The 12548-nt window shown below is 46.7% G+C and overlaps 2 protein-coding genes across 7 annotated transcripts in view; one reads left to right on the top strand and one right to left on the bottom strand.

Annotated features, from left to right (window-relative positions):
* LOC140065199 (ABC-type organic anion transporter ABCA8-like) overlaps window positions 1–12548 on the bottom strand; it is a 261107-nt gene that overhangs the window by 175090 nt on the left and 73469 nt on the right. Inside the window, exon 1 of one of the 3 annotated variants that reach the window (XM_072112792.1) lies at window positions 1857–2029. The exons of the other annotated variants lie outside the window; for them this stretch is intronic. The gene's annotated coding sequence lies outside the window, so the exon portion shown is untranslated. Of the gene's footprint in view, window positions 1–1856; window positions 2030–12548 lie in introns of those variants that run through there. 3 annotated transcript variants of the gene reach the window in all.
* Window positions 1–12548, top strand: part of LOC140065200 (ATP-binding cassette sub-family A member 9-like) — a 74850-nt gene that overhangs the window by 8497 nt on the left and 53805 nt on the right. For 2 of the 4 annotated variants that reach the window (XM_072112794.1, XM_072112793.1), the window contains exon 1: window positions 8401–8600. The exons of 1 other annotated variant lie outside the window; for it this stretch is intronic. The gene's annotated coding sequence lies outside the window, so the exon portion shown is untranslated. Of the gene's footprint in view, window positions 1–8399; window positions 8601–12548 lie in introns of those variants that run through there. One more of the 4 variants, XM_072112797.1, reaches the window with a different exon arrangement.

Genomic DNA, 12548 nt, shown 5'->3' with positions numbered 1-12548 from the left:
AGTCATGTGATGTCACACAGGTGCACGGCTCGTTATATCCCTGATCGTGTGATGTCACACAGGTGCACGGCTCATTATATCCCCAGTCATGTGATGTTACACAGGTGCACGGCTCGTTATAGCCCCAGTCATGTGATGTCACACAGGTGCACGGCTCATTATATCCCCAGTCATGTGATGTCACACAGGTGCATGGCTCATTATATCCCCAGTAATGTGATGTCACACAGGTGCACGGCTCATTATATCCCCAGTAATGTGATGTCACACAGGTGCACGGCTCGTTATATCCCTGGTCATGTGATGTTACACAGGTGCACGGCTCGTTATATTCCTAGTCATGTGATGTTACACAGGTGCACGGCTCGTTATAGCCCCAGTCATGTGATGTCACACAGGTGCACGGCTCATTATATCCCCAGTCATGTGATGTCACACAGGTGCACGGCTCATTATATCCCCAGTCATGTGATGTTACACAGGTGCACGGCTCGTTATATCCCCGGTCATGTGATGTCACACAGGTGCACGGCTCATTATATCCCCAGTCATGTGATGTCACACAGGTGCACGGCTCATTATATCCCCAGTCATGTGATGTTACACAGGAGCACGGCTCGTTATATCCCCGGTCATGTGATGTCACACAGGTGCATGGCTCGTTATATCCCGTCATGTGATGTCACACAGGTGCCCAGCTCATTATATCCCTAGTCATGTGATGTCACACAGGTGCACGGCTCGTTATATCCCCAGTCATGTGATGTCACACAGGTGCCCAGCTCATTATATCCCTAGTCATGTGATGTCACACAGGTGCATGGCTCGTTATATCCCCAGTCATGTGATGTCACACAGGTGCCCAGCTCATTATATCTCTAGTCATGTGATGTCACACAGGTACACGGCTCGTTATATCCCCGGTCATGTGATGTCACACAGGTGCACGGCTCGTTATATCCCCGGTCATGTGATGTCACACAGGTGCACGGCTCGTTATATCCCCGGTCATGTGATGTCACACAGGTGCACTGCTCGTTATATCCCCGGTAATGTGATGTCACACAGGTGCCCAGCTCATTATATCCCTGGTCATGTGATGTCACACAGGTGCACAGCTCATTATTTCCCCAGTCATGTGATGTCACACAGGTGCACGGCTCATTATATCCCCAGTAATGTGATGTTATACAGGTGCACAGCTCATTATATCCCCAGTCATGTGATGTCACACAGGTGCACGGCTTGTTATATCCCTTGTCATGTCATGTTACACAGGAGCACAGCTGGTTATATCAGCGGTCATATGATGTCACACAGGTGCACGGCTCATTATATCCACAGTCATTTGATGTCACACAGGTGCCCAGCTCATTATATCCACAGTCATTTGATGTCACACAGGTGCATGGCTCATTATATCCACAGTCATGTGATGTCACACAGGTGCCCAGCTCATTATATCCACAGTCATTTGATGTCACACAGGTGCATGGCTCATTATATCCCCAGTCATGTGATGTTACACAGGTGCATGGCTCATTATATCCCCAGTCATGTGATGTCACACAGGTGCACGGCTTGTTATATCCCTTGTCATGTCATGTTACACAGGAGCACCAATATTCAAACCCTATTACTGGTGCCACTGCTCTTACAGCTCGTTATAAGACACAGCTCTGATTACAGCGCAGAGATCCTAATTAGCTGTGCACCTGTGTGACATCACATGATCATGGATGTTTTTTTATCCACAGGAAGTAAACAACGCATTGAGTGACAGCAAGCAGAGATCTAGAAAACAGTGAAGAATTAATAGAGAAAGAATATTGGAACATTGTATAACTTCTCCTTACCAGACAATATCAATTCTGTGCTGAGAGTGGACACTCCCTGTGTCAGGCTGTGTGCTGGGGGTGCAGCAGGTGGCTGGGGTCTCCTTTCATCACTTGTGCCCTCCCTCCAGTGAGCTCAGAGCTGAGGACGGGGGGTGTACATGAGGATAAGTGCACAGGGAAGAGGAGGGCAGTAATGGGAGCGGGCATGGAGGAGGGTGCTGTGCATATAAATACAGGAGGGAGAGGATGTGCCAGGCTGACGGGAGGAGATGATGCAGCGCCCACGCCCTGATGTAGCAGAGCATCGTTACCCTGAGTGACCCGCCTCGCCCACCGCCATCCTCTCTCCAGGTCTGTGTCTTTTCTTCTTTGTGTCTGTCACACATGTAACGGTCGGCTTCCATTACACTGTGTGTGCTCCCCAGGAGCGCTTCCATTCACTGACAGCCAGCACAGTGAGGCAGAGCAGAGGATGCAATGGTCCGGCCACTACTGATTACTGGGCGGCATCGCTGATCCAAGACACACGAGGGAGATGGAAACCTTTTCCTGATTTTAGGGAATCCTGAATCCAAACCTGGAATCTGATGAAATCCCTGGATCAGAGCCCAAGTATCTATATCCTGGGATAGATTACACTGCAGAGCTCCGTGTAGTGATATACACATAATGTCACTGCTCTTACAGTAAAGAATCTTCTCTATGTATAAGTCTCCAGGAATGAATAGATCATGAGATGATTGATAAGGGAGGGGATGGGGAGGCTAATGATCTCACTGCTCTTACAGTAGAGAAGCCTTTCAGACCAGTGTATAAACCTTATGTATAGATACAAGCCTGAGCAGGAATACTTCATAGGAGAAAGTTCTATTGTGCAGAAAATGTACACATTGGGGGTCATTTACTTACCCGGTGCTGTGGCGATTCATCCTGTGCATAGGAATCTCAATCCTTTTACAGTAAAGAATCGTTTCTATGTTACTTCACAAACCTTCTTTTCTCTAAACCTAAAGGAAGCCCTGTAGTCCTGGGAATGAGCAAGTTCTACTGCTCTTACAGTAAAGACTCCCTTCTATGTGTATGTATGAGCCCTATACTCTCTATAGGTAGGAGATGTCCCAGTGTTACAGTGACAGTCCTGTGTATGAATAGCTCCGGGCAGAGAGGTGTGTGGTGCCACTGCTCTTACAGTAAAGAATCCCTTCTATGTGTATGTATGAGCCCTATACTCTCTATAGGTAGGAGATGTCCCAGTGTTACAGTGACAGTCCTGTGTATGAATAGCTCCGGGCAGAGAGGTGTGTGGTGCCACTGCTCTTACAGTAAAGAATCCCTTCTATGTGTATGTATGAGCCCTATACTCTCTATAGGTAGGAGATGTCCCAGTGTTACAGTGACAGTCCTGTGTATGAATAGCTCCGGGCAGAGAGGTTTGTGGTGCCACTGCTCTTACAGTAAAGAATCCCTTCTATGTGTATGTATAAGCCCTATACTCTCTATAGGTAGGAGATGCCCCAGTGTTACAGTGACAGTCCTGTGTATGAATAGCTCCAGGCAGAGAGGTTTGTGGTGCCACTGCTCTTACAGTAAAGAATCCCTTCTATGTGTATGTATAAGCCCTATACTCTCTATAGGTAGGAGATGTCCCAGTGTTACAGTGACAGTCCTGTGTATGAATAGCTCCGGGCAGAGAGGTGTGTGGTGCCACTGCTCTTACAGTAAAGACTCCCTTCTATGTGTATGTATAAGCCATATACTCTCTATAGGTAGGAGATTCCCCAGTGTTACAGTGACAGTCCTGTGTATGAATAGCTCCGGGCAGAGAGGTTTGTGGTGCCACTGCTCTTACAGTAAAGAATCCCTTCTATGTGTATGTATAAGCCCTATACTCTCTATAGGTAGGAGATGCCCCAGTGTTACAGTGACAGTCCTGTGTATAAATAGCTCCGGGCAGAGAGGTTTGTGGTGCCACTGCTCTTACAGTAAAGAATCCCTTCTATGTGTATGTATAAGCCCTATACTCTCTATAGGTAGGAGATGTCCCAGTGTTACAGTGACAGTCCTGTGTATGAATAGCTCCGGGCAGAGAGGTTTGTGGTGCCACTGCTCTTACAGTAAAGAATCCCTTCTATGTGTATGTATGAGCCCTATACTCTCTATAGGTAGGAGATATCCCAGTGTTACAGTGACAGTCCTGTGTATGAATAGCTCCGGGCAGAGAGGTTTGTGGTCCCACTGCTCTTACAGTAAAGAATCCCTTCTATGTGTATGTATAAGCCCTATACTCTCTATAGGTAGGAGATGCCCCAGTGTTACAGTGACAGTCCTGTGTATGAATAGCTCTGGGCAGAGAGGTGTGTGGTGCCACTGCTCTTACAGTAAAGAATCCCTTCTATGTGTATGTATAAGCCCTATACTCTCTATAGGTAGGAGATGCCCCAGTGTTACAGTGACAGTCCTGTGTATGAATAGCTCAGGGCAGAGAGGTTTGTGGTGCCACTGCTCTTACAGTAAAGAATCCCTTCTATGTGTATGTATGAGCCCTATACTCTCTATAGGTAGGAGATGCCCCAGTGTTACAGTGACAGTCCTGTGTATAAATAGTTCCGGGCAGAGAGGTGTGTGGTGCCACTGCTCTTACAGTAAAGACTCCCTTCTATGTGTATGTATGAGTCCTATACTCTCTATAGGTAGGAGATGCCCCAGTGTTACAGTGACAGTCCTGTGTATGAATAGCTCCGGGCGGAGAGGTTTGTGGTGCCACTGCTCTTACAGTAAAGAATCCCTTCTATGTGTATGTATAAGCCCTATACTCTCTATAGGTAGGAGATGTCCCAGTGTTACAGTGACAGTCCTGTGTATGAATAGCTCCGGGCAGAGAGGTTTGTGGTGCCACTGCTCTTACAGTAAAGAATCCCTTCTATGTGTATGTATAAGCCCTATACTCTCTATAGGTAGGAGATTCCCCAGTGTTACAGTGACAGTCCTGTGTATGAATAGCTCCGGGCAGAGAGGTGTGTGGTGCCACTGCTCTTACAGTAAAGAATCCCTTCTATGTGTATGTATAAGCCCTATACTCTCTATAGGTAGGAGATTCCCCAGTGTTACAGTGACAGTCCTGTGTATGAATAGCTCCGGGCAGAGAGGTGTGTGGTGCCACTGCTCTTACAGTAAAGAATCCCTTCTATGTGTATGTATAAGCCCTATACTCTCTATAGGTAGGAGATGTCCCAGTGTTACAGTGACAGTCCTGTGTATGAAAAGCTCCGGGCAGAGAGGTTTGTGGTGCCACTGCTCTTACAGTAAAGAATCCCTTCTATGTGTATGTATAAGCCCTATACTCTCTATAGGTAGGAGATGTCCCAGTGTTACAGTGACAGTCCTGTGTATGAATAGCTCCGGGCAGAGAGGTGTGTGGTGCCACTGCTCTTACAGTAAAGACTCCCTTCTATGTGTATGTATATGCCCTATACTCTCTATAGGTAGGAGATGTCCCAGTGTTACAGTGACAGTCCTGTGTATGAATAGCTCCGGGCAGAGAGGTGTGTGGTGCCACTGCTCTTATAGTAAAGAATCCCTTCTATGTGTATGTATAAGCCCTATACTCTCTATAGGTAGGAGATTCCCCAGTGTTACAGTGACAGTCCTGTGTATGAATAGCTCCGGGCAGAGAGGTTTGTGGTGCCACTGCTCTTACAGTAAAGAATCCCTTCTATGTGTATGTATAAGCCCTATACTCTCTATAGGTAGGAGATGTCCCAGTGTTACAGTGACAGTCCTGTGTATGAATAGCTCCGGGCAGAGAGGTGTGTGGTGCCACTGCTCTTACAGTAAAGAATCCCTTCTATGTGTATGTATAAGCCCTATACTCTCTATAGGTAGGAGATGTCCCAGTGTTACAGTGACAGTCCTGTGTATGAATAGCTCCGGGCAGAGAGGTGTGTGGTGCAACTACTCTTACAGTAAAGAATCCCTTCTATGTGTATGTATGAGCCCTATACTCTCTATAGGTAGGAGATGTCCCAGTGTTACAGTGACAGTCCTGTGTATGAATAGCTCCGGGCAGAGAGGTGTGTGGTGCCACTGCTCTTACAGTAAAGAATCCCTTCTATGTGTATGTATAAGCCCTATACTCTCTATAGGTAGGAGATATCCCAGTGTTACAGTGACAGTCCTGTGTATGAATAGCTCCGGGCAGAGAGGTTTGTGGTGCCACTGCTCTTACAGTAAAGAATCCCTTCTATGTGTATGTATAAGCCCTATACTCTCTATAGGTAGGAGATGTCCCAGTGTTACAGTGACAGTCCTGTGTATGAATAGCTCCGGGCAGAGAGGTGTGTGGTGCCACTGCTCTTACAGTAAAGAATCCCTTCTATGTGTATGTATGAGCCCTATACTCTCTATAGGTAGGAGATGCCCCAGTGTTACAGTGACAGTCCTGTGTATGAATAGCTCCGGGCAGAGAGGTTTGTGGTGCCACTGCTCTTACAGTAAAGAATCCCTTCTATGTGTATGTATGAGCCCTATACTCTCTATAGGTAGGAGATTCCCCAGTGTTACAGTGACAGTCCTGTGTATGAATAGCTCCGGGCAGAGAGGTTTGTGGTGCTACTGCTCTTACAGTAAAGACTCCCTTCTATGTGTATGTATGAGCCCTATACTCTCTATAGGTAGGAGATGCCCCAGTGTTACAGTGACAGTCCTGTGTATGAATAGCTCCGGGCAGAGAGGTGTGTGGTGCCACTGCTCTTACAGTAAAGAATCCCTTCTATGTGAATGTATAAGCCCTATACTCTCTATAGGTAGGAGATGTCCCAGTGTTACAGTGACAGTCCTGTGTATGAATAGCTCCGGGCGGAGAGGTGTGTGGTGCCACTGCTCTTACAGTAAAGAATCCCTTCTATGTGTATGTATAAGCCCTATACTCTCTATAGGTAGGAGATGCCCCAGTGTTACAGTGACAGTCCTGTGTATGAATAGCTCCGGGCAGAGAAGTTTGTGGTGCCACTGCTCTTACAGTAAAGAATCCCTTCTATGGGTATGTATAAGCCCTATACTCTCTATAGGTAGGAGATGTCTCAGTGTTACAGTGACAGTCCTGTGTATGAATAGCTCCGGGCGGAGAGGTGTGTGGTGCCACTGCTCTTACAGTAAAGAATCCCTTCTATGTGTATGTATGAGCCCTATACTCTCTATAGGTAGGAGATGTCCCAGTGTTACAGTGACAGTCCTGTGTATGAATAGCTCCGGGCAGAGAGGTTTGTGGTGCCACTGCTCTTACAGTAAAGAATCCCTTCTATGTGTATGTATAAGCCCTATACTCTCTATAGGTAGGAGATTCCCCAGTGTTACAGTGACAGTCCTGTGTATGAATAGCTCCGGGCAGAGAGGTTTGTGGTGCCACTGCTCTTACAGTAAAGAATCCCTTCTATGTGTATGTATAAGCCCTATACTCTCTATAGGTAGGAGATGTCCCAGTGTTACAGTGACAGTCCTGTGTATGAATAGCTCCGGGCAGAGAGGTTTGTGGTGCCACTGCTCTTACAGTAAAGAATCCCTTCTATGTGTATGTATAAGCCCTATACTCTCTATAGGTAGGAGATGCCCCAGTGTTACAGTGACAGTCCTGTGTATGAATAGCTCCGGGCAGAGAGGTTTGTGGTGCCACTGCTCTTACAGTAAAGAATCCCTTCTATGTGTATGTATAAGCCCTATACTCTCTATAGGTAGGAGATGTCCCAGTGTTACAGTGACAGTCCTGTGTATGAATAGCTCCGGGCAGAGAGGTGTGCGGTCTCACTGCTCTTACAGTAAAGACTCCCTTCTATGTGTATGTATGAGCCCTATACTCTCTATAGGTAGGAGATGCCCCAGTGTTACAGTGACAGTCCTGTGTATGAATAGCTCCGGGCAGAGAGGTTTGTGGTGCCACTGCTCTTACAGTAAAGAATCCCTTCTATGTGTATGTATAAGCCCTATACTCTCTATAGGTAGGAGATGTCCCAGTGTTACAGTGACAGTCCTGTGTATGAATAGCTCCGGGCAGAGAGGTTTGTGGTGCCACTGCTCTTACAGTAAAGAATCCCTTCTATGTGTATGTATAAGCCCTATACTCTCTATAGGTAGGAGATGCCCCAGTGTTACAGGGACAGTCCTGTGTATGAATAGCTCCGGGCAGAGAGGTGTGTGGTGCCACTGCTCTTACAGCTCGTTATAAGACACAGCTCTGATTACAGCGCAGAGATCCTAATTAGCTGTGCACCTGTGTGACATCACATGATCATGGATGTTTTTTTATCCACAGGAAGTAAACAACGCATTGAGTGACAGCAAGCAGAGATCTAGAAAACAGTGAAGAATTAATAGAGAAAGAATATTGGAACATTGTATAACTTCTCCTTACCAGACAATATCAATTCTGTGCTGAGAGTGGACACTCCCTGTGTCAGGCTGTGTGCTGGGGGTGCAGCAGGTGGCTGGGGTCTCCTTTCATCACTTGTGCCCTCCCTCCAGTGAGCTCAGAGCTGAGGACGGGGGGTGTAAGGGCAGGATGCCAGGAGCCGCATCACATGAGGATAAGTGCACAGGGAAGAGGAGGGCAGTAATGGGAGCGGGCATGGAGGAGGGTGCTGTGCATATAAATACAGGAGGGAGAGGATGTGCCAGGCTGACGGGAGGAGATGATGCAGCGCCCACGCCCTGATGTAGCAGAGCATCGTTACCCTGAGTGACCCGCCTCGCCCACCGCCATCCTCTCTCCAGGTCTGTGTCTTTTCTTCTTTGTGTCTGTCACACATGTAACGGTCGGCTTCCATTACACTGTGTGTGCTCCCCAGGAGCGCTTCCATTCACTGACAGCCAGCACCGTGAGGCAGAGCAGAGGATGCAATGATCCGGCCACTACTGATTACTGGGCGGCATCGCTGATCCAAGACACACGAGGGAGATGGAAACCTTTTCCTGATTTTAGGGAATCCTGAATCCAAACCTGGAATCTGATGAAATCCCTGGATCAGAGCCCAAGTATCTATATCCTGGGATAGATTACACTGCAGAGCTCCGTGTAGTGACATACACATAATGTCACTGCTCTAACAGTAAAGAATCTTCTCTATGTATAAGTCTCCAGGAATGAATAGATCATGAGATGATTGATAAGGGAGGGGATGGGGAGGCTAATGATCTCACTGCTCTTACAGTAGAGAAGCCTTTCAGACCAGTGTATAAACCTTATGTATAGATACAAGCCTGAGCAGGAATACTTCATAGGAGAAAGTTCTATTGTGCAGAAAATGTACACATTGGGGGTCATTTACTTACCCGGTGCTGTGGCGATTCATCCTGTGCATAGGAATCTCAATCCTTTTACAGTAAAGAATCGTTTCTATGTTACTTCACAAACCTTCTTTTCTCTAAACCTAAAGGAAGCCCTGTAGTCCTGGGAATGAGCAAGTTCTACTGCTCTTACAGTAAAGAATCCCTTCTATGTGTATGTATGAGCCCTATACTCTCTATAGGTAGGAGATGCCCCAGTGTTACAGTGACAGTCCTGTGTATGAATAGCTCCGGGCAGAGAGGTGTGCGGTGTCACTGCTCTTACAGTAAAGAATCCCTTCTATGTGTATGTATAAGCCCTATACTCTCTATAGGTAGGAGATGCCCCAGTGTTACAGTGACAGTCCTGTGTATGAATAGCTCCGGGCAGAGAGGTTTGTGGTGCCACTGCTCTTACAGTAAAGAATCCCTTCTATGTGTATGTATAAGCCCTATACTCTCTATAGGTAGGAGATTCCCCAGTGTTACAGTGACAGTCCTGTGTATGAATAGCTCCGGGCAGAGAGGTTTGTGGTGCCACTGCTCTTACAGTAAAGAATCCCTTCTATGTGTATGTATATGCCCTATACTCTCTATAGGTAGGAGATGTCCCAGTGTTACAGTGACAGTCCTGTGTATGAATAGCTCCGGGCAGAGAGGTGTGTGGTGCCACTGCTCTTACAGTAAAGAATCCCTTCTATGTGTATGTATAAGCCCTATACTCTCTATAGGTAGGAGATATCCCAGTGTTACAGTGACAGTCCTGTGTATGAATAGCTCCGGGCAGAGAGGTGTGTGGTGCCACTGCTCTTACAGTAAAGAATCCCTTCTATGTGTATGTATAAGCCCTATACTCTCTATAGGTAGGAGATGTCCCAGTGTTACAGTGACAGTCCTGTGTATGAATAGCTCCGGGCAGAGAGGTTTGTGGTGCCACTGCTCTTACAGTAAAGAATCCCTTCTATGTGTATGTATAAGCCCTATACTCTCTATAGGTAGGAGATGTCCCAGTGTTACAGTGACAGTCCTGTGTATGAATAGCTCCGGGCAGAGAGGTGTGTGGTGCCACTGCTCTTACAGTAAAGACTCCCTTCTATGTGTATGTATAAGCCATATACTCTCTATAGGTAGGAGATTCCCCAGTGTTACAGTGACAGTCCTGTGTATAAATAGCTCCGGGCAGAGAGGTTTGTGGTGCCACTGCTCTTACAGTAAAGAATCCCTTCTATGTGTATGTATAAGCCCTATACTCTCTATAGGTAGGAGATGTCCCAGTGTTACAGTGACAGTCCTGTGTATGAATAGCTCCGGGCAGAGAGGTTTGTGGTGCCACTGCTCTTACAGTAAAGAATCCCTTCTATGTGTATGTATGAGCCCTATACTCTCTATAGGTAGGAGATATCCCAGTGTTACAGTGACAGTCCTGTGTATGAATAGCTCCGGGCAGAGAGGTTTGTGGTCCCACTGCTCTTACAGTAAAGAATCCCTTCTATGTGTATGTATAAGCCCTATACTCTCTATAGGTAGGAGATGTCCCAGTGTTACAGTGACAGTCCTGTGTATGAATAGCTCTGGGCAGAGAGGTTTGTGGTGCCACTGCTCTTACAGTAAAGAATCCCTTCTATGTGTATGTATGAGCCCTATACTCTCTATAGGTAGGAGATGCCCCAGTGTTACAGTGACAGTCCTGTGTATAAATAGTTCCGGGCAGAGAGGTGTGTGGTGCCACTGCTCTTACAGTAAAGACTCCCTTCTATGTGTATGTATAAGCCCTATACTCTCTATAGGTAGGAGATTCCCCAGTTTTACAGTGACAGTCCTGTGTATGAATAGCTCCGGGCAGAGAGGTGTGTGGTGCCACTGCTCTTACAGTAAAGACTCCCTTCTATGTGTATGTATAAGCCATATACTCTCTATAGGTAGGAGATTCCCCAGTGTTACAGTGACAGTCCTGTGTATAAATAGCTCCGGGCAGAGAGGTTTGTGGTGCCACTGCTCTTACAGTAAAGAATCCCTTCTATGTGTATGTATAAGCCCTATACTCTCTATAGGTAGGAGATGTCCCAGTGTTACAGTGACAGTCCTGTGTATGAATAGCTCCGGGCAGAGAGGTTTGTGGTGCCACTGCTCTTACAGTAAAGAATCCCTTCTATGTGTATGTATGAGCCCTATACTCTCTATAGGTAGGAGATATCCCAGTGTTACAGTGACAGTCCTGTGTATGAATAGCTCCGGGCAGAGAGGTTTGTGGTCCCACTGCTCTTACAGTAAAGAATCCCTTCTATGTGTATGTATAAGCCCTATACTCTCTATAGGTAGGAGATGCCCCAGTGTTACAGTGACAGTCCTGTGTATGAATAGCTCTGGGCAGAGAGGTTTGTGGTGCCACTGCTCTTACAGTAAAGAATCCCTTCTATGTGTATGTATGAGCCCTATACTCTCTATAGGTAGGAGATGCCCCAGTGTTACAGTGACAGTCCTGTGTATAAATAGTTCCGGGCAGAGAGGTGTGTGGTGCCACTGCTCTTACAGTAAAGACTCCCTTCTATGTGTATGTATAAGCCCTATACTCTCTATAGGTAGGAGATTCCCCAGTTTTACAGTGACAGTCCTGTGTATGAATAGCTCCGGGCAGAGAGGTGTGTGGTGCCACTGCTCTTACAGTAAAGACTCCCTTCTATGTGTATGTATGAGTCCTATACTCTCTATAGGTAGGAGATGTCCCAGTGTTACAGTGACAGTCCTGTGTATGAATAGCTCCGGGCAGAGAGGTTTGTGGTGCCACTGCTCTTACAGTAAAGAATCCCTTCTATGTGTATGTATAAGCCCTATACTCTCTATAGGTAGGAGATTCCCCAGTGTTACAGTGACAGTCCTGTGTATGAATAGCTCCGGGCAGAGAGGTGTGTGGTGCCACTGCTCTTACAGTAAAGAATCCCTTCTATGTGTATGTATAAGCCCTATACTCTCTATAGGTAGGAGATTCCCCAGTGTTACAGTGACAGTCCTGTGTATGAATAGCTCCGGGCAGAGAGGTTTGTGGTGCCACTGCTCTTACAGTAAAGAATCCCTTCTATGTGTATGTATAAGCCCTATACTCTATATAGGCAGGAGATGCCCCAGTGTTACAGTGACAGTCCTGTGTATGAATAGCTCTGGGCAGAGAGGTTTGTGGTGCCACTGCTCTTACAGTAAAGAATCCCTTCTATGTGTATGTATAAGCCCTATACTCTCTATAGGTAGGAGATGTCCCAGTGTTACAGTGACAGTCCTGTGTATGAAAAGCTCCGGGCAGAGAGGTTTGTGGTGCCACTGCTCTTACAGTAAAGAATCCCTTCTATGTGTATGTATAAGCCCTATACTCTCTATAGGTAGGAGATGTCCCAGTGTTACAGT

Source organism: Engystomops pustulosus, chromosome 6 (genome assembly GCF_040894005.1).
Source record: "Engystomops pustulosus chromosome 6, aEngPut4.maternal, whole genome shotgun sequence".
Taxonomy (NCBI): Eukaryota; Metazoa; Chordata; class Amphibia; order Anura; family Leptodactylidae; genus Engystomops; species Engystomops pustulosus.
Note: the sequence above shows the minus strand (reverse complement) of the source record. Positions and strands in the feature narration are given on the sequence as shown.